This window comes from Haematobia irritans, chromosome 2 (assembly GCF_050003625.1).
Source record: "Haematobia irritans isolate KBUSLIRL chromosome 2, ASM5000362v1, whole genome shotgun sequence".
NCBI lineage: Eukaryota > Metazoa > Arthropoda > Insecta > Diptera > Muscidae > Haematobia > Haematobia irritans.
The window spans coordinates 72171860-72198719 of record NC_134398.1 but is presented as its reverse complement, the minus strand read 5'-3'; the positions used below and the strand labels follow the sequence as shown (position 1 = coordinate 72198719).

The following is a 26860-nucleotide window of genomic DNA, read 5'->3' as shown; positions in this document are numbered from 1 at the left end:
AAAATTAATTTAGATTTAAATATTTCCCATATTTTTTCTAACGTTGTGTTCCACCCTGGGCGCTAATCAACTTAGATTTAAGTCTATAGATTTTGTGGAAATCTCACAAATTTGGCCAGATCGAGTTAGACTTAAATATATGTATCTCATATACATATATTTAAATCTTAACATAAACCTTTATCACCCAACAAATTTGAGGGATTTGAGATGCTATCGAAAATCTAGATCTACAAAGTGGTGCAGGATATATTAAAGTCGGCCCCGCTCGATTTTAGACTTTTCTTACTTGTTCAAATTAAATTTATTACAAAAATCTTTGTAATCTTTGAGTTCCTCATTAAAAAAGGCCAATTTTCTTTAAATTAACAGAGATATTGATTCATTGAATTAATGTTAAAAAAAAAGCTTCAAATATAGGCCAAGATTTCATTTTAATAAATTGCACAGAAAAAAGTAAACCTTTTTTATAGCAAGAATGAACTATGTTGTGTGAAAATTGAACTAAATAGTACTTCACATTTTGAGACTTTCACAAATCGTTGTTAAAACCAGGAAATTTAATACCTTGGTGTACTTTTTAACTACAACTCACGAAATTCACCCTCTCATAGAACAAAAAATTTACTAAAAGTAAAGAATAAAATCGTTAGCGCCAAATAATGACCATTTCAACCGTACAGTAGTTCATTCTTACTATTTTTGTTATAAATACACCTTGCGAGCTTAAGACCTTAGTTGTCATAGCCATCAAACTTGTTTTAAGTTATCAATTTTAATTGTAACTTAATAATGAATAAATAAAATAAATAAATAAACATACTCATTCTCCATCCATTCTTACTATTTTTGGGAATCGTACTAAAATTTTCATTTGCTTCATCCAGAAAAATGTGCCTTCGAAACTAAAGGAAAAAATGTTTATCAATTTAGTTTAGCCATTTTATTTCCATTAAGTTAAATTTTTGTGCGAAATAATAAAATTTACTTGTTTCAGTAAAAAATCCTAAACTGAAAGCAGTTAGGAATTGTTCATTAACTAGAATAGGGCATGGAATTTTACTAATACTGTTTTCTTCGTTGGGTATAAGAATTTACTACTGAACAAGAATTTTTTTTTTCACTGATAACAAAGCATTCGTAAAAATAAACAAAAACCGAACTAAAACCAAGTTTCCTCAAATTTAGTAAAATTTCTTATAAAACGATAACACTGACATCCTTTATTATAGAAAGCTTATCATACATACGAATAGCATTTGGCATAGACAAATATTTTAGTTCATTCGTACTAAGAAGTGTTCAATCCTTTCAAAACTTAAGGAAACACACTTGTTAGAATATAGGAAATTTTCCTATATTTCTTTTATCCTGTAAACGATACCTGTTATCGATGTAATCGATATGTTTGCGCGTGGGTTGTTTTTTTTTTAGTTGGAATCACGTTGTTATGGTATACGGAGAGATTGTTAAAAAAATAATAAAATAAATAAAAATTAATTTTTTGTTATTTTAAATTAGTGAGAAAATGTTTCGTTTTTTTTTTCAAAATTATTGAACATAAATAACAAAAAATAGGTTTTTAGGTTTTAGATTAGGTGACAGCCCGATATATCAGGCTCACTTAGACTATTCAGTCCATTGTGATACCACGTTGGTGAACTTCTCTCTTATCACTGAGTGCTGCCCGATTATATGTTTAGCTCAATGACTAGGGACCTACTTTTTATAACCCACGGTTAAACAACTTTTTGTGTTCGGTCGAAACAGGGGTTGAATCCACGACGGCATGTATGCAAGGAGGGCATGATAACCATTATACCACAGTGGCTCTCTAAATGTTACACTGAAAAAACAATGAACCCTTTTCCATTGCAAAATGAACTAAACTGTAGTAATATTGACCATGATTTAGCCCTTAAGATTTTTTTCAACTTGTCTAGTTTATAATTTTCTTAAATTTTAGTTCATCTATAACATTGTAGTTTAGTTCATTTTTACAACACCATAAGATTTATATACCCCTACCAAGTTAAAAAGTCAGTATTATTTTGGTTTACTTGCTTATTTTGTGGGAAACCCGATAATAAAAATTGGTTAACAGTCTCTTTAAAATGTCGACGACTAAACTATTTTTAAATCAATCATTCCACAGTACAGAGAAATTAAATAATTAAAGAACAACAAACCGTTTTACTATTATGAAAATTTTCATACATTAAAATTAAACTTTCTTTAAGCAAAAGTACTTTATTATAAAAACTTATGATGAAAGTTCTTAATACAATGTTTTTTGTGAATAAAAATTATGACCACGTGGAACAGAGAGTAGTTCATTTGAACCCGCTGTTTGGACATTTTGACTTATCCTTTTTTTTATTCATCGTAGGTAGTTTTTTCACATATCTTGCTGGAAAAAATGGAAACAATAATGAACATTGTTAAAAATTAACACCATGTAATGAAATATAATTTTTAATTATTCATTTTAGCTTGTAACTTACCATATTTGGGGCATTTTATCAAATGCTGTAAAGAATTCAACTTTTCTTTGGAAAACGTATCTCACGTATCTCATTAAAAACCAAATATTCTTGATAACCCTAGACAGTCATCATTCGTCAAAATGACGACACGTAATTTCATTTTCGATTTAAAATGCATTTTAGTCTATTGGTAAATGGTGAATTTAAGTTATACTAATTCGACCGTTTTATGAATTTTTGTTTTATACTACTTAAAACCAAATTGAATAAGAAAATAAACTCAAGTTTGGTTCACTTTTTCGCTCACGATGAAAATTTTAGCGTCTTGAAATGAGCCGTAGTCAAAATGACGAAGGCTGACGTTAATGTACAAAAAATAAGGATGACTGTCCAGGGCTAAAAGAAAGTTAAAGAATCCTTACCAATTCACTATTAAATTACAGGCAAAGGAGTACTAAAAATTTGTCCAAATGTTTAAGGGGTTATTCTGAAATTAAATATTTGTTTTTACATTAAAAATATTACATTGGTTTCCAAAAAATTTGATTAAAGAAAAACTAAAATAAGGCATTAAAAACCTGTAATTTTGATGATAAAAAGGTCACAAAACGTAAATATTCTAGTTAAAATAAAGCCAATTTTTAAAAGAAAACTTACCAATTCTCTATTTTTTATTTGTTCGAATCCATCTGGAGTTGCTCTGAAATTAAATATTGTTTTTACAACAAAGAAAAACATTAAACTGGTTTCCAAAAAATTAATTAACAAAAAATAATATACATAAAAAATATTCTTTTTAAAAGAAAGTCATATTAAAAAAATACTTACCAATTTATGAATAAACTATACGCTGAGATATAACAAAAATTTTCTAAATTCATCTGGAATTGAATATTAATTTTTTACATAGAATAATAAAAATTTCAATACACTTTCAACATATTTTCCTAAATATTCGTAATAACTTTTTTCTAAACTACCGATAAAATATTAATAACTTTCATTTAAAAGGTTTAATAAACAAACACCAATATATGTCTCAAAAATCCAAAATATTCCATGCCTTTATACTCCCTTGTTGCATACCTACTTAAAAAATGCAACAGCCCACGCCAACGCCAACTATACAACTGAAGCATGCCAAACAAAACCAAGCAAAGCCAAAACATTCCTACAACAACAAAAACACATGTGCCTTTATTGAAAACAACACCTCATCCAGCCAAATAAACCATCCGCGAATAACAAACACACACACACGCAAACCACTAAATGAACAAAAATAAAAACAACCCCACGCTCATGTATACACAACAAAACTCAAGTAACATCATCTTTACATTAATCACATTCCACTATGCCGATAAAGATCTCTGTACTATGCATTAGTTCATCGCATCTGCAGACAATTTACTCTAAGAATAATATTCGTAAAGGCACACCAGTTTACGAACAATGAAACGTTTAACTTAAAATTTGCAAAATTTTCAAGAAATGTTATCTACCATTTTTGACGAAAATGTCTATAAATTTAATTACATGTGAACTAAAAATATTTCATTGGGTAATTTTTTACCAACAATTATTAACTATAGGAATTGTCAGAAAGAAATTGCTATCCACTTTCAAGTTCATTTTTCGTAAAAAAATATTTTCTCATACAAAAAAATCTTATAGTAAATTGCACTTATTATTTACAAAATACTTTACATTTCACAAGTAGTTTTATAGCATGATAAACGAATTTTTAACTACCAGTTTTTTAAGGAAATTTCCATCGTATTTTGTAGGCCATGAACTAAACGATTGCTACTTAGAATTTGTAAAATTTCCTTCCGAGTAGTTAATTTTCGTTGAAGATGCGAAAAATGAACTAAAATTCTGGAAAATTCTTGTAATAAATTATTGTAAAAATCTTCTTAAATTTACGAGACACTTTTTTTCTGTGTAGTGAGAGGATCGTATTATGCCGAGTCCGAACGGCTTTCCACATTGCAGTGAAACGACTTAAAGAAGCTTTGAAACCCTCAGAAATGTCACCAGCATTACAGAGTTGGGAAAATCCACCGCTGAAAAACTATTTGGTGTTCGGTCGAAGAAGGAATCGAACCCACGACCTTGTGTATGCAAGGCGGGCATGCTAACCATTGCACCACGGTGACAATTATTGAACATAAATAACAAACAATAAGTCTATCAATGTTCGTGATGGTGCATAAAAAAAGAATAACAACCCCTTCATTCGACTTCATTTTGGAATCTTCAATTATCAGGTAACATTCATACAGTGCACAGAAAAAAAAGTGTCTCGTAAATTTAAGAAGATTTTTACAATAATTTATTACAAGAATTTTCCAGAATTTTAGTTCATTTTTCGTATCTTTAACGAAAATTAACTACTCGAAAGGAAATTTTACAAATTTTAAGTAGCAATCGTTTAGTTCATGACCTACAAAATACGATGGAAATTTCCTTTAAAAATTTCTTAACTGGTAGTTAAAAATTCGTTTGTCATGCTATAAAACTACTTGTAAAATGTAAAGTATTTTCTAAATAATAAGTGCAATTTACCATAAGATTTTTTTTGTATGAGAAAATATTTTTTTACGAAAATTGAACTTGAAAGCGGATAGCAATTTCTTACTGGCAATTCCTATAGTTAATAATAGTTGGTACAACATTTCTCAATGAAATATTTTTAGTTCACATGTAATTAAATTTATAGACGTTTTCGTCAAAAATGGGTAATTATCATTTTATGAAGTTTTTGCTAATTTTAAGTTAGACGTTTCATAGTTCTTATACTGATATTCATTTAATTGTATTGTTTTTAGAGTAAATTATGGACAGATGAACTAATGCATAGTACAGAGATATTCGTCTAAGTGGAATATGTTTAATGTAAAGATGATGCTACTTGAAATTTTTTGAGAGTGAGAGCATGCAATGTAATAATGAGAAATGGTAGCGAGTGATGGGGATGTTGTGTCAGTGTTACCATGTTGGGGGTTTTCCCCCCAAATTTAGGGGTTTTTACACGTTTAGGGGGATTTTTAGGGGTAACATTTATTTGGGGATATTTTTGGGGGTAAAAAATTATTTTAGACCCTATAAAGTGGAGCAATTCTCAACAAAATTTAGAACATTTCTGGCATGGATTTTGAAAAAAAATGAGGGAAGTCAAACCATGTTCTTAAATACAAGCAAGTATGTTAAGCAATGACATTCTGTTTTAAACGCATCTGTTGAAGGGTCATTTTTAATAAAGGGTGATTCTTTTGAGGTTAGGATTTTCATGCATTAGTATTTGACAGATCACGTGGGATTTCAGACATGGTGTCAAAGAGAAAGATGCTCAGTATGCTTTGACATTTCATCATGAATAGACTTACTAACGAGCCACAACGTCGAATTTTCAGTGAATGGGCCCTAGAAAAGTTGGCAGAAAATCCGCTTTTTTATCGACAAATTTTGTTCAGCGATGAGGCTCATTTCTGGTTGAATGGCTACGTAAATAAGCAAAATTGCCGCATTTGGAGTGAAGAGCAACCAGAAGCCGTTCAAGAACTGCCCATGCATCCCGAAAAATGCACTGTTTGGTGTGGTTTGTACGCTGGTGGAATCATTGGACCGTATTTTTTCAAAGATGCTGTTGGACGCAACGTTACGGTGAATGGCGATCGCTATCGTTCGATGCTAACAAACTTTTTGTTGCCAAAAATGGAAGAACTGAACTTGGTTGACATGTGGTTTCAACAAGATGGCGCTACATGCCACACAGCTCGCGATTCTATGGCCATTTTGAGGGAAAACTTCGGAGAACAATTCATCTCAAGAAATGGACCGGTAAGTTGGCCACCAAGATCATGCGATTTGACGCCTTTAGACTATTTTTTGTGGGGCTACGTCAAGTCTAAAGTCTACAGAAATAAGCCAGCAACTATTCCAGCTTTGGAAGACAACATTTCCGAAGAAATTCGGGCTATTCCGGCCGAAATGCTCGAAAAAGTTGCCCAAAATTGGACTTTCCGAATGGACCACCTAAGACGCAGCCGCGGTCAACATTTAAATGAAATTATCTTCAAAAAGTAAATGTCATGGACCAATCTAACGTTTCAAATAAAGAACCGATGAGATTTTGCAAATTTTATGCGTTTTTTTTTTTTTAAAAGTTATCAAGCTCTTAACAAATCATCCTTTATTTGATACAATTAAAAACAAATTAAGAAATGGTATTGTAACATTAAATTATTGGTCTCATAATTTCACGCCTACAATTTTGGCGAATAATGTATATATTTACTGAACTTTAATTTTTGTTTATTTTTTATTTCTATTATTTATATATTATAACCCGTTGTTTCAATTAATTTGATTTGAAAGATTTATACATTGAATTATATTGTTTTGTCTGCTCTTTATATTGATATACATTTTATTATTATACCCATAGCAAAATTACTTTCCTCAGGAACGAAATTTTAGACAAATAAACCCGACTTTGTGAAAAGTGGTATAATGATGTTATCTACTGATTTTTATTTACTTCAAAAGAAATTTTGTTCTTGTCTCAAATTTAATTTGTAAAGCGTATCACTGCAGGATTTTTTATCGAAATTTTGGGACACTTTTTTGGACTTATTAACATTCTTAAATTTTTTGGGGTTTTTTGAAAAAAGTCTAGACGAATTTAGGGGTTTTTTTCTTAAGATTTGGGGGGAAGAATCAAAAATCACCTGGCAACACTGTGTTGCGTATATCTGAGCGTGGGGTTGTTTTTTATTTTTGTTCATTCAGTGGTTTGTGTGTGTGTTTATTATTCGCGAATAGTTTATTTGTCTGGATGAGGTGTTGTTTTCAATGAAGGCACAAGTGTTTTTGTTGTTGTAGAAATGTTTTGGTTTTGCTTGGTTTTGTTTGGCATGCTTCAGTTGTATAGTTGGCGTTGGCGTGGGTTGTTGCATCTTTTAAGCAGGTATGCAACAAGGGAATATAAAGGCATGGAATATTTTGGAATTTTGAGACATATATTGGTGTTTGTTTATTAAACCTTTTAAATGAAAGTTATTAATATTTTATCGGTAGTTTAGAGAAAAGTTATTAAGAATATTTAGGAAAATGTGTTGAAATTGAAAGTGTATTGAAATTTTTATTATTCTATGTAAAGAATTAATATTCAATTCCAGGTGAATTTGGAAAATTTTTGTTATATCTCAGCGTATAGTTTAGTCATAAATTGGTAAGTAGTAGTAGTAGTAGTAGTAGTATCTCTTTATTGTTTAATAAGTTACATTTCATGTTCTAATAATTATGAATATATTGAGTATGAATTCAAGTTAATAAATAAATCGACCCAAGATAAAATAAAACAAAGAGATATACGGCTATGACTTTCGTCGTCAGCCGAACCTTAGACTAATTTTTGCTGAAATCTTGAGTAAAATAAAACGGTACAATTAAATTTTGTTTCAAACATTCAATTAAACTCTGTGGTAATCAAGTCTCTAAACCGTAGCGCCGTTTTTATATAAGATATCATATTCTTCCAGTCTGCCGTTTCCCCTCCATTTAGTATCTCGACTATTTCGTCTTCAGAAAGCTGGAGTTTCCCAAAATAATGTTGTCGGTAGACTCCCAATACTGGACAAATTCCCATAAAATGTTGTAGGTTTTCGCACTCACGTAGATTACATAACGTACATTGGTTGTTTGCTGTCGCTTCTCTATAACGTTTATTCCCATTTAGGATTATCAGGTCGCATCTAGTTTTCAGTATCCATGTTATATCTCCGGAGCTGTATTGACCGTTTAAGTACTTGGATCCTATTGTATGGTTAAGTTTTTTATATATTCGGGCATTGGACATTAGAGCCTTTTGTAAATAATTATTTTTATATCTCTGTCTTAAGTTCTCTAATAGGATGGTAGCCGTGTTATTAAACATATTTTGTGATGTTCTCACTGATATTGGTTGCTGATCAATCTCTCTCAGCATATTATTTATATCCTTAGCCCAGAATAGGTTCTTCTGTATAATGATTTTTGTCATTCGACAAGGAAGTCTTTCCTGGTGGTATTTAAATAGAGTTCTTTTAATATAATTAAGATGCAGGTTAAGTGTATATAAATGTCCCTCCTCAAGTCCGGTTTCGATCGCTAAAGCGTAGTTTGGCGTAGTATCTGGTAGATGTAAAACTTTCTTTAGAAAATATCTTTGTAGTTTGTCTACCTCTTCAAAATTTCCATATCCCCATATCTGAGCGGCATAAGATTGAATGGATCTACAAACGGCCTGATAGAGATTCCATTTTTGCCACAGGTTTATATTGTCTTTCTGTAAAAAGTTTTTCCATGTCGTTTTAATCGCACTCTTAGATTGTATGTTCCTATTTCGGATATGACTACGGAATTTCATCTGTGGAGTAATAATAACTCCCAGATATTTATATTCCGAAACTACTTCGATTTCTTCTCCACGATAAGTCCATCGCTCATGCTCGGAAAGCTTGCCACCTTTTCTAAACACCAATATCTTTGATTTGTTTGTGTTGACAGTAAGGTTCCAATCATTGCAGTAATGTTCTAGATTTTGTATCATGCTTTGCAGTTCCGATCTTTCCTCAGCTATGATCACAATGTCATCGGCGTATAATAGTACTCGTATATTAATATCATCAATTATTACTCCACCTCGTAGTGCATCATGGATATCATTCATATAAAGGGCAAACAACAGAGGCGAAAGCAGGCATCCTTGTTTAACACCTGAAGTTGTCTCGAAATAATCCGATAATTCCTCACCTGTCCATACTGCAGAGAGTGTGTTTTCATAAATATTGTTTATCATTCGCACAAATTTATATGATATTCCTAGATGATGCATTTTATAAATCATTAGTCTCCTGCAAACCATATCAAAAGCAGCTTTAAAGTCTACAAAAAATGCATAAACTTTCTTCTTTTCCGCTAACTTTAAGTGCACAATCGACGCTAGTGTGTATAAATTATCGGTGGTTGAATAACCTCTTCTGAAGCCAGCCTGGTATTCTGATAATACTTTTTCTTCCTCTGCCCAATTGAATAGCCTCTCATTCAAGATTCCCATGAAGATTTTTGCAACGCAGTTAATAAATGATATTCCTCTGTAATTAGAAACTTCATTTAATGCGCCCTTCTTGTGTATAGGAAAGATCACGGTTCTTATAATTGCTTCATCGATGTCTCCGTGTGTATATATGTGATTGTATACCTGGGCAAGTTTTTGTAGAAAATTATCTGTGGAATTAATGAAAAACTCGTAAGGGATTCTGTCTTCACCTGGGGCTTTGTTTAATTTGACTGAAGATAGGATGGATTTGATTTCTGCTACTGTTATGTCAGCGTCCAACAAAAAATTGTTCGTTAGCATTGGGGCGTAATAAATAATCTGTGCATTCTGCTCGGGATTTAACAATGTCCGAAAATAGTTTGATAGTGTTTTGGCATCTACTTGTGGACTAATTTGGGTACTTTGGTTACCTATTTCTTTCGCCAGTGTCCACCATTCCTTGCCATTGTGGATACAATTAAGTTTTCTTGTAATTGCATCATAGTACATTTGTTTGCTTGATTCGCAAATTAATTTGTATTCCTTTTGGGCCTTTAAATATGTAGATTTATCCGCTTCATTATTTGTTTTTCTGAATTTGTGCAAGCTTGCAAAAACCTTTTTCCTAGCCCAGTGGCATCTATCGTTAAACCACTTATTTTTCTTAGTGTAAGTTGGTGTAATTTGTACTTTTGTTGCTGATTTAATTATTACATCCGTTAGATGCTTTAATGTGAGGGTTTCATTTACAATTGACATCTCTTGAAGGTTCCTATTCAAGTTGCATTGATAATTATTCCTTTCGGATTCTTTCCACATAAGTTTTGGCAGTAATTTGAGTTTATTTGCATTGTTTCCCCAGAAATCAAGTTTGAGAGTTAGAACTATTGGCATGTGATCTGACCAAATTTTGTCTTCCACTGTGAAATCTTCTACGCTTTGTAAGAGAGATTGAGATATTGAGCAGATATCGTTGACAGACTTTCCCGCATAACTGATAAAAGTAAAATTACCTTCCTCGTCTCCCTTCGTTTGCCCATTCAAAATAATCATATTGTTTTCATTACAAAATTCAGTGTATGTACGTCCTCTCCCATTACAAACTTTGTCTTTAGAACTACGTCTGGCCAAACCTGATGGGAACTTTTCCATGAATAATGGCATAATTTCTTGTTGGAGTTCACCTATTCTTATGTTAATATCTCCTATAAGTGCCACAGACTCATGCTTTGTTATGTCCAAAAGTTGCTTGACATTTTCGAAGTCTTTTGCCCAATTAGCACTTCTCAAATATAGTGGGACAATAAATGCATTAAATTCTCCTAAACATATTTCAACGGCGATAAATCCATTAATACTTTTAATTTTATACCTCACATTTTTTGTAGTAATATTTCGTTTTACTCCAAGCATAACTCCTCCAATCGCCCGTCCAAATCGGCAACTTCTATCCGCATTTACCCATTTAATTTCATAACCTGGAAAGTATCTTTCTGCCTGTTTTGTAAATTCTCCCTCCAAGTGAGTTTCTATTAACAAAATTACATCAAAGTTGCACAAATAATCAAAAAAGTATGGGTACAAATATTTATTTGGCAATCCGTTTATATTATATGAGACAATTTTTAATAATATTTTTTGTTTTGGGGTTTCAGGCATATTTCTTTCTAGTTTTTTGAGAATATGTTATCGAAAGTGTCATTAAAATTAGTTTTGGATAGATCTTCGCCATACAAATCTTTCAGTACCGTCTCAGCAGACAGTTTTCCACATACAAGACGATTTCCACTGTCCCACGAAAACCATTTATCATTTATTTTCATTCGGTCATCTCTTACCAGCACTTTGTATTTCTTGGAGTCCTTCAAAATGTACTTCCTCACCATTAACAAGGCCACTGTTTTTTTTTAAATATGGCTTTCTTTTAAAAATAATATCTTTTGTGTATATTATTATTTGTCAATTAATTTGTTTTTTGGAAACCAGTTTAATGTTTTTCTTTGTTGTAAAAGCAATATTTAATTTCAGAGCAACTCCAGATGGGTTCGAACAAATTTAAAAAATAGAGAATTGTTAAGTTTTCTTTTAAAAATTGGTTTTCTTTCAACTAGAATATTTACGTTTTTATGACCTTTTTATCATCAAAATTACAGGTTTTTAATACTTTATTTTAGTATTTCTTTAATCAAATTTTTTGGAAACCAATTTAATATTTTTAATGTAAAAAACAAATATTTAATTTCAGAATAACAATTTGGAAACATTTTTATGAATTGGTAAGCTTTCTTTAACATACTTTTAACCAGAATATTTACTTTTTTATGCATATTATTTCTTTAATTAGATTTTTTGAAAACCAATTTAATGTTTTTTATTTAATGTAAACAATAAATATTTAATTTCAGAGTAACCCCAAATGAATTTCGATAACTTTTTAACCTCAGCATACATTGTAATAGAGAATTGGTAATAGAGAATTTATACTAAAACTTTGGCTTTCTTTTAACAAGAATATTTATTGTATTATGTCCTTCACATCGATAACAACACAATTTTATGAGTTAATATATTACTTAATTCATTATTTCTCTAATTGTTTCAGGTACAAACTTTATGAGGTACTTTTATCTAAGAAAAGTTGAATTCCTTACACCATTTAATAAAATGCTCCCAAATATGGTAAGTTACAAGCTAATTTAAAGAGCTAAAAAATTATATTTTATTTCATGTTAATTTTTAACAATTTTCATTATTCCTTCCATTTTTTTCAGCAAGATATGTGAAAAATATACTTACGATGAATAAAAAACTAAGGAAAAGTCAAAATGTCCAAAAAGCGAGTTAAAATAAACTACTTCCTTGTTCCACGTGATTATAATTTTTATTCACAAAAACATTGTATTAAGAACTTTCATCATAAGTTTTTATAATAAAGTACTTTTGCTTAAAGAAAGTTTAATTTTATTGTATGAAAATTTTCATAATAGTATAACGGTTTGTTGTTCCTTTATTTATTTAATTTCTCTATACTGTGGAATGATTGATTTAAAAATAGTTTAGTCGTCGAAATTTTAAAGAGCCTGTTAACCAATTTTTATTATCGGAAATATTCCCGAAAAATAAGCAAGTAAACCAAAATAATACTGACTTTTTAACTTGGTAGGGGTATATAAATCCTATGGTATTGTAAAAATGAACTAAAATACAATGTTATAGATGAACTGAAATTTAAGAGAATTATAAACTAGACCAATTGAAAAAAAAATCTTAAGGGCTAAATCATGGTCAATATTACTACAGTTTAGTTCATTTTGCGATGGAAAAGGGTTCACTGTTTTTTCAGTGTGACGCTAACCTTTTGTGAAAAAATTGGTTTATGATTTTTTATATTTGTAGGTATTGAAATTGTAAAAGGAGGACAAAATCGTTTCGCAGCATCTTATTAAAAGTGAAAGGAACAAGAAGAAGAAAAGCATTACGTTCAATAAATATATTTAATATATTAATAAAACATGTCTTTTATTGAAGAAAAAATGCTTATATAAATAAAACTGTATTTAAAAACGAAGGTAAGCAGTACTAATTATGAAGTAAAAGGTTTACCACAAATATGTAAGATTTGTCCAAATGAATGAAACAAATTCAATAAAATCATTCCATATATGAATTCAATTCAGTTAAATTTTTTCATTCTGTACTATAGTGGTACATAAATATAGTAAAATGTTAACTAATATATGGAATGCATACTACCTAATTTCTACGAAAATCAGATCGTTCAAACAAATAAAAATGTCTTTGGCGCTATACGAAGTTCAACTTTCTTCACAATGAGTTCATATTAACTTGAAGAAGTGGTCACTTCTTTCTGGGTGTTTAGTTCATATTGAATTTATGTGTACGGTCATTGAACTTTATGGCCACGTTGAGTTCATAAAATGTTTGCGACATACTTAAAAATGGACATACTTATTGGGATATGGAGAATTTCGAAAACAAATTAAAATTTAACTACAAAAATATATTTTTTTTGCTATTTTGCGGCTTTTTTCGATATTATTATTTGGACGAAAATAGTTTTGTTAATATATCACAATAAGAGAATGAAAATTCGATAAATGAGATCTGTACCCCAATTTTAATTGTACACAGTACAGAAGACACATTTTTGGATGGAAATCAATGCAAATATCCCTAGTGGAAGGTCAAAATCATTGGATCCAAAAAAACTTTATTTTTCAGTGTAGGAGTAAAGAAGCAAGAGTTTATTATGATCTGTTTTCTATCTCCTTCCTTGACAAAGGAGCAAATTTAACGGAAAATCCCACCAACCAAGATAATTGTTCTCTCTATATTATCAAATATAGACTTGTGAAAACTAATGACAAAGTGTATCAATAAATCCATTTATAATTGAATCGAATAAATATCATACATACTAGGGATTTAATTCATAAAAGTTTCAATTACTGTACTCCAACTCACTTCATTCTTTCTAGTTTTGTTCAATAAACATTTCAAGTGGCTACACTGAAAAAATATTGTTGTGAGGTCAAAGATTTCATGTCTTTAAAATACGAATGCAAATTTTGCTTAGGGGTCGAATACCGTAGATTTCTCTCAATGCAATTTGGAAACGCCCAAACGATATCTTCTGATGTTTCTATGTCGAGAATTGACGAGAATATTGAATTCTTTAATAGAACCTTATTGAAAACGGAGGAATTATACGTCCCTCCAAGGAGAAATATAGGAAATGTGTTTAAATTACGGAGTTTCATTGTTAGGATGATAAAAACTAAAAATTATTATAAGCGCCAATGTACTAAATATAGGCAAATGAGCGATTACACGCACCTGATCACCTCAAACATGAGAACAAGAGCAAAATGTTATTTTTGTATGGTGACCATGTAACATGTTTGTCACTAAAATGTTATTTTCTCGTCAAATATAACCAGCTTGCCGAAATCAGATACATGATTTCCGAGAAAATAACATGGTTGCGAAAACCATGTTACATTGTCACCACCCAAAAATAACATTTTCCTCTTAAAACATGTTTGAGGTCATCATATTCCTTCTCTGGGTGTACATAGTCTTACAGGAGTTATCAAAAGAGATGCAGAATATGATATCCTTGTACAGAAATCGTAAATGGAAGTTGCTTCTCTCATCTTTAAAGAAGGTAGACAAACCTTTCTGGAATATTACAATGGTCTTAAAACGCAAAAGAGTAGTCATACCAGCAATAAAATCGGCGGATGGTTTGACGACAACAAGTAATGAAAAATGTGATGCTTTTGCAACTTTCTTCGAGAGGAATCACTCATTATCGATGAATCTGGGATCAATTTTATTTGATAGGCTAGTTGACAGATTCACTGAGCGCTTTGAGGATCAGACGGTCACAACAGATGATACTGAATTTATCAACCCACATTACGTTGTTGGGCTTATAAAGACCTGTGTAAATAAAAAATCACGGGGCCTTGACGATATTAGTATGGTTCTCTTAAAGAACCTACCTGAACTTGCTATCAGCTACCTCTGCTATATGTTCAATAGCTGTTTGAGATTACACTATTTTCCTACCTTGTGGAAAAAAGCAAAGATTATTCCTATTTCAATTTCCAGCTATCGACCAATTAGTCTCCTCAGTTGTACAGGAAAATTTTTCGAAAACGTAATACGAGATAAAATACAATCATTCACATTCCAAAAAAGTGTGATTCCTGACGAACAATTTGGTTTCAAGAGTATACACAGTACTTCGCATGAGGTTAAAAGATATTGCCAACAGATAAGTTATGGTTTTACAAGAAAGGAGTCTACGGGATTAGTGTTGCTAGATGTTGAAAAAGCTTTTGCCACGGTCTGGCACGACGGGTTGATTTTTAAATTAGTAAACTTGGGTCTACCAATTTTTCTTGTAACAAGGATCAAAAGTTTTTTGTCAAACGATCTTTTTGTTTCTGTAGATCACACACTTTCAGCGGTCAAGCATATACCTGCTGGTGTCCCTCAGGGATCAGTTACCGGTACATTACTATACATTTTATATTGTGCAGATTTTCCAAAACTTCCAAATTGTAATGTCGTTCTCTACGCGGATAATATTCGAATCTTTGCCACGGATAGTTCTCCACATGGGATAATTCTTTGGATCAAGTTTACTCTTTTATGTCCAAATGGAAAATAAAAATAAATGCTAATAAGACGCAAGCTATATTCTTTACTCGAAAAAGAAGTGCGGCTAACATTCCCAATTCATGCATCACATTGGGTGGACATCCCATTGAGTGGTGCCAAAACGTGAAATATTTGGGTGTTATCCTCGATAAAAAGTTAATTTTTCGAGATCCTATCCAAGCGATTAAGAACAAATTTAATATAGCGACCAAATTGTTGTATCCTTTGATCAAGAGAAATGCGAGGTTGTCAGTTCCGAACAAAATTATTTTATACAAAACAGTTGTCCAGTCTATTTTATTGTATGCTTGTGCAGTATGGGGAGATTGTGCAAGTGCACATATTAAAACTTTACAAATTTTCCAAAATAAAGTATTAAAAATGATCCTTAATTTGCCTTGGGACTATCCCACTCAACGGTTGCATGACTTAGCCGGTGTAAAAATGATTTCATATAATAGCAACTTTATCTATCGCTGCACTCTATCAGAAAACCCTCTAGTTTATAATCTTTCAGTATGGTTGATCATTTAAAATATGTACTTTAATAAAAAATATTCAATAGGTTAATCAGTAGGATGTCTAGAATTAACCATAAAATTATAAATTCAATTGCATTCGAAGGTTTTAATTAGTAGTATTTTCCTTCGGTAAAGTGTTTTTTTTATACCCTCCACCATAGGATGGGGGGTATATTAACTTTGTCATTCCGTTTGTAACACATCGAAATATTGCTCTAAGACCCCATAAAGTATATATATTCTGGGTCGTGGTGAAATTCTGAGTCGATCTGAGCATGTCCGTCCGTCCGTTGAAATCACGCTAACTTCCGAACGAAACAAGCTATCGACTTGAAACTTGGCACAAGTAGTTGTTATTGATGTAGGTCGGATGGTATTGCAAATGGGCCATATCGGTCCACTTTTACGTATAGCCCCCATATAAACGGACCCCCAAATTTGGCTTGCGAGGCCTCTAAGAGAAGCAAATTCCATCCGATCCGGCTGAAATTTGGTACATGGTGTTAGTATATGGTCTCTAACAACCACGCAAAAATTGGTTCACATCGGTCCATAATTATATATAGCCCCCATATAAACCGATTCCCCGATTTGGCTTGCGAGGCCTCTAAGAGAAGCAAATTTCATCCGATCCGGCTGGAATTTGGTACATGGTGTTAGTCTATGGTCTCTAACAACCATGCAAAGATTGGTCCACATCGGTCCATAATTATATATAGCCCCCATATAAACCGATCCCCCGATTTGGCTTGCGAGGCGTCTAAGTGAAGCAAATTTCATCCGATCCGGCTGAAATTTGGTACATGGTGTTAGTATATGGTCTCTAACAACCATGCAAAAAGTGGTCCACATCGGTCCATAATTATATATAGCCTTCATATAAACCGATCCCCCGATTTGGCTTGCGAGGCCTCTAAGAGAAGCAAATTTCATCCGATCCGGCTGGAATTTGGTACATGGTGTTAGTATATGGTCTCTAACAACCATGCAAAAATTGGTCCACATCGGTCCATAATTATATATAGCCCCCATATAAACCGATCCCCAGATTTGACCTCCGGAGCCCCTTGGAAGAGCAAAATTCATCCGATTCGGTTGAAATTTGGTATGTGATGTTAGTATATGGTATCCAACAACCATGCAGGAATTGGTTCATATCAGTCCATAATTATATATAGCACCCATATAAACCGATCCCCAGATTTGACCTCCGGTGCCTTTTGGAGAAGCAAAATTTATCCGATCTGGTTGAAATTTTGTACGTGTATAGTATATGATATTTAACAACCATGCCAAAAGTGGTCCATATCAGTCCATAATCACATATAGCCCCCATATAAACCGATCCCGAGATTTGGTTTTGGAGCCTCTTGGAGGAGCAAATTTCATCCGAGTCAGTTGAAATTTGGTACATTGTGCTAGTATATGGCCGTTAACAACCATGCCTAGCTAGGTCCATATCGGTTTATAGTTATATATAGCCCTCAGATCCATATCACTAATTGTATATAGCCCCCATATAAGCGACCCCCATATGTCAATTCTGGCTCCCTACGTACCGTGCAAAAGTCCATATCGATCCGTAATTATTTGAGGACTTACCTACACATTTTTTTTTTTGTCTAATGTATACCACGTATGGACTAACTCACAATTTAGAAAACGATTTAAGATACCACAACCCAAGTAATTCGATTGTGGATGACAGTCTTTCGTAGAAGTTTCTACGCAATCCATGGTGTAGGGTACATAAGATTCGGCCTGGCCGAACTTACGGCCGTTTATACTTGTTTTTTTTTTTTTTTTTAATTTTTATTCCCTCTTCCAATATGTGTATATACCATGTTAAAGAATTAAGGTTTCTTTTTGTTACCATTTCTGTATTTTTTGTAAATTATATGTAAAATAATTATGAGATGTTAACTACTATAAGAAAATAAAGGAATAAAAAAAGAAAAAAAATACTTAGCATAGAAGGCGCATTTCTCTAATACAAAGTTTTTTTTTCCTTGTCCAAAAGTCGAAAAACTTTTCAATGAAGTCGCATTGTCCTTATAATTAAGTAATTTGACTTAAAAATGGGTATCATAACATGAAAGGAAATATGTGAAATATAATGAAATTGTCTTTAAATTTGTTGTCTTTTTGCATCTCAACTACAAAGCAAAAAGTCGTTCAAATATAGGACATGTTTTTTCAACACTTTATTGTAAAGACGTTTTTTACTTCAAAAATAGCATAATTTCTACTGGAAGTCGAGTCTTAATTTGAAAAATAAAGTTGTCGTTAACCCTTTTTTTAAACGACTTTGATAGCACATGAAGAAAAAAAGCTGAAAAGCGAACAATTAAAATTTGTTTCCTAAAAGCAAGAGCACAAAACCCAAATTTAAACGAGAATTGTGTATTAAAAGTACACTGAAAAAAATATTTACGTGATATAAAAGACTAAAATTGAGATTGCAATTTTAGGATGCGCAATTTACACACTATTAAGGACAAATTTCTTTAAAATAATGAAATTACAATTAAAAGAAAGTTTATAACCATTGCTTCAGACATTTTTTTCATTAAATTTAGGACACACATTTTGAAAATTTGCGTCCCTTAAAGTTGCATGACGTTAAACTAAGGCAAATTTTCGTTAAAGTAAAGAAACACATTTTTGATTTAAAGAAATCGTCCTTAAATTAACTGAAATATTGAATCTTTAGATTTAAGATAAAAACGCTTCAAATATAGGCTAATACTTAAAGTTTTGGTTTAAAGTTTTTTTGGAATTAAGAAAATATTTTTTAATTGGATTTTTAAATTGGCATTTGTTTGTAGGTGAATAGCTTTATTAATATACCGGAAAAATAGAATGAACATTGGATAAATGAGATCTGTATCCTAATTTTAATTTTATTGATCCTAGATTTAAAGCCATATAGGCCGCAAAAAAATGTCCTTATTTTAAATTACCCGCATCATTGGCTCGGAATCAATACCAAAATCCTTAAACGAAGGTCAAAATCTTTGGATCTTGTACTCTCCGCTTCTTTGGTAGGAATCAATACCACCATTTTTAAAGTAAAGACAAAATCTTTGGAACCGGGCATGCTTTTTTCAGTGTACATTCTTATAATATCAATAAATTAATTTAACTATCAGGGTGTATGTGTCTCACAAAATCACCGCTCGTTATTGTAGGGTATGGATTTTTTTATGAAGTTGTCACTGATTTTTCGTCACGGCTACTCAATTGAATGTTGCTACTGTCTGTAGTTTTTGTATCCATGAAAAGACAGTACGACGACAGTACTTTATCAAAATTAATTCCAGACATGATCCCTCATTTATGTTTCGCCCGAGCAAATAGTAAAGCCGCTTTGTTTGCTTTATCGCAAAATATGCAAACAAATTGTAAAAGCAACAACAACGACAACTTCATGTATGATTATTTAAGACCAGAACATGAAAAACCCAAAGGCTTTTGGAAAATAATGGATTTTTTGCGTAAACATAAAGTTTAAAAATAAATAAACTGTATAATAAAATATGTACTAGACAAAGAAAAACAAAATGACAAATGTGCACTTCCATTATTTTATTTCCCTTTTTTTAAAGGTTCTTATGGTGACAACCATAACGAATACAAAATTTTTGATTTTCATTCCAATGAAGCGTTTATTAGGTTTTGCAAAGAGCAAAATAAAAAAATACCATGGGTATTCTTTGTGTTGAATTCACAGAGAAACGTGTTATTCTTATACGCGAAGAACTACAACGTTTTGGAATGAAATGTTCTTTATTCTTTTGTTTCAGTTTTTGTTTTTAAGTTTTTCAAAGAGTGTAAACTTTTTTTACAAAAAACAAAAATATTTTGTTACAAACTACATTCACAGTCCAATTCGTTTATATTAAGCCATAACTTTTTATAAAAACGAACGACACATTTCGAGGTTTAATATAGCTCCATGCGGGACTGTGGTGTCGTCTACGAGTCCACCATTATTCATCACCCTAGACTCCGGGTAATGTAACTAAATCCCATTCGAATAACACTCCATACGTAATTCTGTGATGCAGGGTACCAAACAATGGACCTATATAAATTATATAATTTATTTATGTGTGCCAAAGAACACTAAATTTCACATTTGAATTTTAGGGGTCTAAAAGATATCTACAAGCAAAAAATAATTCATTCCTCCCAAACGAATTTTTAGACAAACAAATATCGTTTCCCTTTGCTTTTGTTGGTAAGGAAGTTTGTTTGGAAGAAAAGTATATATTTTTTGTGATAAACGTTAAATCTTTTACAGTTTGTTAAAACAATTTCATACTAACTCAAAAAAAAATCTTCTAGTTTTTTGCATCTTTCCTCACATCTTTCTCACTTCCTCGAGGTTTCCTAGTTCTTAGCACCTTTTTTCTGCAATGTAGATGAAATTATTTTTATATCGATTTTATAACTATTTTTAAATTTTAACTTTCAACACACTATCCAGTGGGCAACTTGCCTTGCACACAAAAGGTAGTGGGTTCAATCCCTGCTTCGACCGAACACAAAAAAGTTTCCTTTTATATATATTCCAAAAATGTTCAGAAGATTCTGAAAATATGTTCGACATTACATATTAATATAGTACATTTTTACTATGAAACTTCAAAATGTGTCTTATTAAAGACTTAATGTCGGAAAAGAACAGTGTTAGATATAAATGAAATGGACCGTATATTTGGATCAAAAATTATTTTATTTTTTTATAGCAAAATAAAAATTTTGTAATAAAAAATTTGAAATTTTCGAAGAAATTCAAAAACTCCAACAAAAGAAATACGATTTCGGTACATATGAAGGCTGGTCAAAAATGCTAGACCTTTTGACAAAGCTTACTAACTTAATCGCTCAAGAAGCCAAATCGGAGGATCGAGTACTTAAAATATAATTAAAAAGAAAATAATAACAAATAGAATTTTAAGGCGGTGGGCATTAAAGTGGTTCGATTCGATCCATCGTACTTCTAGAAAACATAGATCTCCATCATTGGAAGTAACCGCGAACGGAAATCCCATTTCAAATATTGTGAAGATTTTGGTTAATATATGTTGAATTTGGGACACAGTATTTAATTTTTTAATAAAGTGGTTTGTTTTTTTTTTTTAAGTGAAGTTTCATTAAATGCGTTTGTGTGTGCCCTATAATCTAATACTTGACTGTATGAATTTCTTTTGCGTTGGTGCCTATAAGATTCACATGCAGTGTTGCCATAAATGATTTATTTTAGAGATTTTTAGGACCAACAGTAAAAATGAAGAGTTGACGATTTTTAGTCTGAATTTGAAGAATTTTGAGATTACGTCATTTGGAGTGGGATATTGAATGATCTATATTGAATGATCTTTTTATACCATACACGCAAAAAAATAATTATTTCCTCCCAAACGAATTTTTAGACAAACAAATATGGTTTCCCTTTGGTAAGGAAGTTTGTTTGGAAGAAAAGTATATATTTTTTGTGATAGACGTTAAATCTTTTACAGTATGTAAAACAATTTCATACTAATTCCAAAAAAACTCGTCTAGCTTTTTTGCATCTTTCCTCACATCTTTCTCACTTCCTCGAGGTTTCCTAGTTCTTAGCACCTTTTTTTCTGCAATGTAGATGAAATTATTTTTATATCGATTTTATAACTATTTTAAAATTTAACTTCAACTTTCAAGTTCAACTTTCTTCACAATGAGTTCATTTTAACTTAAAGAATGGGTCACTTTTTTCTGGGTGTTTAGTGGTGAAACCAGTTATAGTACCAGTTTTTTCGGAATACGTATTTATTCTGAAGAAAATAGTTTAATTGTCAATACAATGGTTTTTATTTAACAAAATATAAAATTCTCCTTAAAATATGTTCCAATATATGTTTCAAAATATGTATGTTATTCCACCATCAATTTCAGTTCTCCTAAAAATGTAAACAGTTTTGAAACCGATAGATAAAAATATATTTTTACAAAAATGTCAATTTAATCACTGCCACATATTTTGACTTTTTTAAGAAATTGACTTTTTGTTACATTAATATTTCTTTACTACCTGTACACAGATTTTAAATATTTTTCATATTTACACCTTTATTTTACTCACTCTTATTTGGTGCGAATGAACTGACCAATAGAACTCGACTGACTTTTAATACAGGTATCCCTTCAACGCAAGAATAGCTGTACTTTGTTTTTTTTTATGTCTCTATTTGAAAAAAAATCATGAAGTAAATTGTGAAATTTGTACATGGATTTCTTGTTTTCGTCATTAAAGCATTCTCTATAGCATTACTTGAGCCCACACCCCCCAAAAAAAAATCGCTTCTTTAACATATGTTCCAAACATATTTTGCAGAAAGCACATATATTATTGGATACTGCCGAAACATTAATATGTTTGTTTTATGTGAACATATTATATGTTTGGAAGCATTTTGAGCCCAAAAATATTATATGATTGGAACAATTTTTCGCAAAGACGATTTGCTCATTCCCTAACATACTCGTAATTTTCACTTCCACGAAATATTTTAGTTCTTGGCACCTTTTTCTGTAATACAAATAATATTGAAGAAATTATTCACTTTTATAAATTTTTTAAATTTTACCTTTCGCCTGCACGGAGAATCGAACCGAGGACCATACAGTTTGTAAGCCAACACAATATCCAATGGGCTACGTAGCTGTTATAATCACCAGTAGATAATTATCGTTATAAGTTACATTTATATAGCATAGTTTGCAGCGCCCACGAGCCCATGCAAACATAACATTATTTAACAGAAACATACATTTGTTTGCCACGTGGAGCAGGGGTTAGCATGTCTACCTTGCATGCAAAGGGTCGTGGGTTCAATCCTTGCTCCGACCGAACACTTTTTTTTAATTTACACATTTATATTTATACTATATTCAATTTTTATAATGAAACTTCGAAATGTGGGTTATTAAAGATTTATAGTCAGTAACAGTGCTTCATATAAACGAAATTGACTGATTTTTATACCCACCACCATAGAATGGTGACGGGGGTATAATAAGTTTGTCATTCCGTTTGTAACACATCGAAATATCGATTTCCGACTATATAAAGTATATATATTCTTGATCAGGGAGAAATTCTAAGACGATATAACGATGTCCGTCTGTCCGTCTGTCTGTCTGTCTGTCTGTCTGTCTGTCTGTCTGTCTGTCTGTCTGTTGTAATCACGCTACAGTCTTCAATAATGAAGCAATCGTGCTGAAATTTTGCACAAGCTCGTCTTTTGTCTGCAGGCAGGTCAAGTTCGAAGATGGGCTATATCGGTCCAGGTTTTGATATAGTCCCCATATAAACCGACCTCCCGATTTGGGGTCTTGGGCTTATAGAAATCGTAGTTTTTATCCAATTTGCCTGAAATTTGAAATCTGGAGGTATTTTATGACCATAAAGAGGTGTGCCAAAAATGGTGAGTATCGGTCCACGTTTTGGTATAGCCCCCATATAGACCGATCTCCCGATTTTACTTCTTGGGCTTATAGAAACCGCAGTTTTTATTCAATTTACCTGAAATTGGAAATATAGAGGTATTGTAGGACCACAAATACGTGTGCTAAAAATTGTGAGTATCGGTCCATATTTTGGTATAGCCCCCATATAGACCGATCTCCCGATTTGGGGTCTTGGGCTTATAGAAACCGTAATTTTTGTCCAATTTGTCTGAAATTGGAAATCTAGAGGTATTGTAGGACCACAAAAACGTGTGCCAAAAATTGTGAGTATCGGTCCATATTTTGGTATAGCCCCCATATAGACCGGTCTCCCGATTTGGGGTCTTGGGCTTATAGAAACCGTAATTTTTGTCCAATTTGTCTGAAATTGGAAATCTAGAGGTATTTTAGGACCATAAAGAGGTGTGCCGAAAATGGTGAGTATCGGTCCATATTTTGGTATAGCCCCCATATAGATCGATTTCCGAATTTTACTTCTTGGGCTTCTAGAATCCGAAGTTTTTATCCTATTTGCCTGAAATTGGAAATCTAGAGGTATTTTCGGGTCACAAAGAGGTGTGCCGAAAATGGTGAGTATCGGTCCATATTTTAGTATAGCCCCCATAAGAACGATCTCCCGATTTAACTCCTTGGGTTTCTAGAAACCGTAGTTTTTATCTGATATGCCTGAAATTGTAAATATTCTGGTATTTTAGGCTCACAAAAACGTGTATCGGATCAAGTTTTTATCGGTCCATTTGGTAATACCTCCATATAGACCGACTTCACTTCTTGAGGGTGTAGAAGGCGCACTGATCATGAAAATTGCTTGAAACTTAATGTAAAATTTCCAGATTTTACTTCTACAGATTTAAGATTTCAAATCAAGACGTTATTTTATAATTTTCTTGCACACTTACAAGAGATGTTAATGATTCCTCTAAAACTCAAACAAAATGGTTCTTATAAATCCAGAATGTGATATAGTCTTCATAGGTGAAATCTTTAAATTTATCTTCGGGAAGTGTCCTCAAGTCCTCAAGCCCTCCTGAAATTTCAAAGGAAACCCTAATATTTGGTTCATGGTGGTGGGTATTTAAGATTCGGCCCGGCCGAACTTACTGCTGTATATACTTGTTATATATAAAATATTATTTTTTTATTGCAAAAATAACAATTTTGTAACAAAAAACTGTTTTTGGTACAAAACTTTAAAATTTGGAAGGAATTCAAAAACTCTAACAAAAGAAGAACGTGGAGTCGAGTATAAACATACATAAATAATTTTATAATATAAACATACGTTTATTTAGGCGTGAATAGTTTTTTTAGCTGCAAAACTCGAGCTTAATTTCCGCTTTTATATTTGAAGATGTCCGTCAACTCCTCGTGGACTACTTATTAATAAAGAGGAACTAAACTTAGTTTTTATACATTTTACACTGTTATTTTTTACTATTTCCTCCTTATTTCATTTTACTGTCCTAACTCTAAAAAGAGTACAGTGCCCTTTCGTTATTTTTATGAAGACCCCTGATTTCTTTTAACGAACCAAGAAAAAAATTGTGCCCATAATGCCAAAATGATAAGAAAACACATGTCCACACATACATAAAATGCTGCTCTCAAAGCGAAAACATATGCTGTTTGTTTTTCAAATGTCTATTCTCTTGGTTCCGAATGTCTAATCTCTTTATTCAAATTAAATAATATTTAGACTTAAGCATATCAAATTTTTGGCCTTATCATAACACAGTTACAAGCGGTTTCACAGAAATTGTTCTCTTTTGATTCTTTCGATGTGTTATGTTGATATCTTTCGTGAACTCTGCCGGTTTCCATCTCTATTTCTTTCTCTATACTCTGTCTGTCGCTTTGAATAAAATATCACAATATATGTATGTTTAGTCGAAATTTTTAAATTTATATATGTTTGCATTCACACATATGATTTTTATGAAACATTCATGCCCCAAACATAATATATTCTAACATATTAACATAGATGTCCCAAACATTTAGTGTTAGTTTAGGAACATTACATGTTTGCACTTAAATATATTGTGTTTTAAAATTTTGCCCGAAACACATTTTGTTTATATCGGAACATATGTAAAACATATTTTTCTAACAGTGCAGTTCTGTAGCTAGTAGTAGTACGCCACAAAAACATATTTTGTGAACTAGATACCTTTTTTGGATTCTACATTACCTGTAGTATGAAATGGAGCCAGATCAATAAGGCATTTCCAAAAGCTAATTTCGGAACTAGATGTTGGTGGCTTTTGGTTACTCTCGTGACTAGAGGGACACTATCAATCGTCTTAGAATCAAATTGTGAGTCGATTTAGCTCTCCATTGGATTATGTGTTTAAAGTGCAACTTCTTATACATGTCCCATCTTCTTCATGTTACGCATAAGCTCTTATATTGACTAAAATGTCATTCTCACATTACCTGAAAAGCAAAGCCGTATTTATTTGGTCAAAATTTAGATATAGTTCAAAATTTAGATTTGGTCCAAATATAGATATTTAGATATATTTAGATATATTTATCAATCCTTTATATACAAATGTTGTGAGTGAACGTTATTTCCTCGTTATTACCTAACCCCAACCTGGTACTAGGTACCAGCCTCAATGAAACTGAGGAAGTTCATGAAAAACTTATTCCAAAAAACATTAATAACTCATTAGATGATGTCGAACTAAAGCATTTTCTATTTAAACAAATATTTGTTTTTGTTTTGCTAGTATCAATTTTTGCAACAAATTGGTTACACAGGGCGTATTCCTGACAAACAATGATGTGACACGAGAATTGCATTAACTTAATTAAATAGCGCAGCCTCATTGTTACATTTCATTTGTAATTATTGCATTTTTATCTAATTATTAAATACACAGCATGTGTTATGCGACTGAGGTTCTGTAATGGAATGTTTCATTTACACGCCAAAGGAACATATACAAGTTTACTTGGATTCAAAGATGTTGATCTTTCCTTATAGATCTAGACAATTTGAATCAAACTGTTCCAATTCCCTCCCAATTACATTAAAATTGAGCTAACAG

The 26860-nt window shown here is 31.8% G+C and overlaps 1 protein-coding gene across 3 annotated transcripts in view; it reads right to left on the bottom strand.

The window, feature by feature from the left end:
- Positions 1-26860, bottom strand: part of C1GalTA (Glycoprotein-N-acetylgalactosamine 3-beta-galactosyltransferase 1) — a 62033-nt gene that overhangs the window by 14411 nt on the left and 20762 nt on the right. The window contains exon 2 of one of the 3 annotated variants that reach the window (XM_075295270.1): positions 25996-26240. The exons of 1 other annotated variant lie outside the window; for it this stretch is intronic. The gene's annotated coding sequence lies outside the window, so the exon portion shown is untranslated. Of the gene's footprint in view, positions 1-3143; positions 3187-25995; positions 26241-26860 lie in introns of all 3 variants that reach the window. One more of the 3 variants, XM_075295271.1, reaches the window with a different exon arrangement.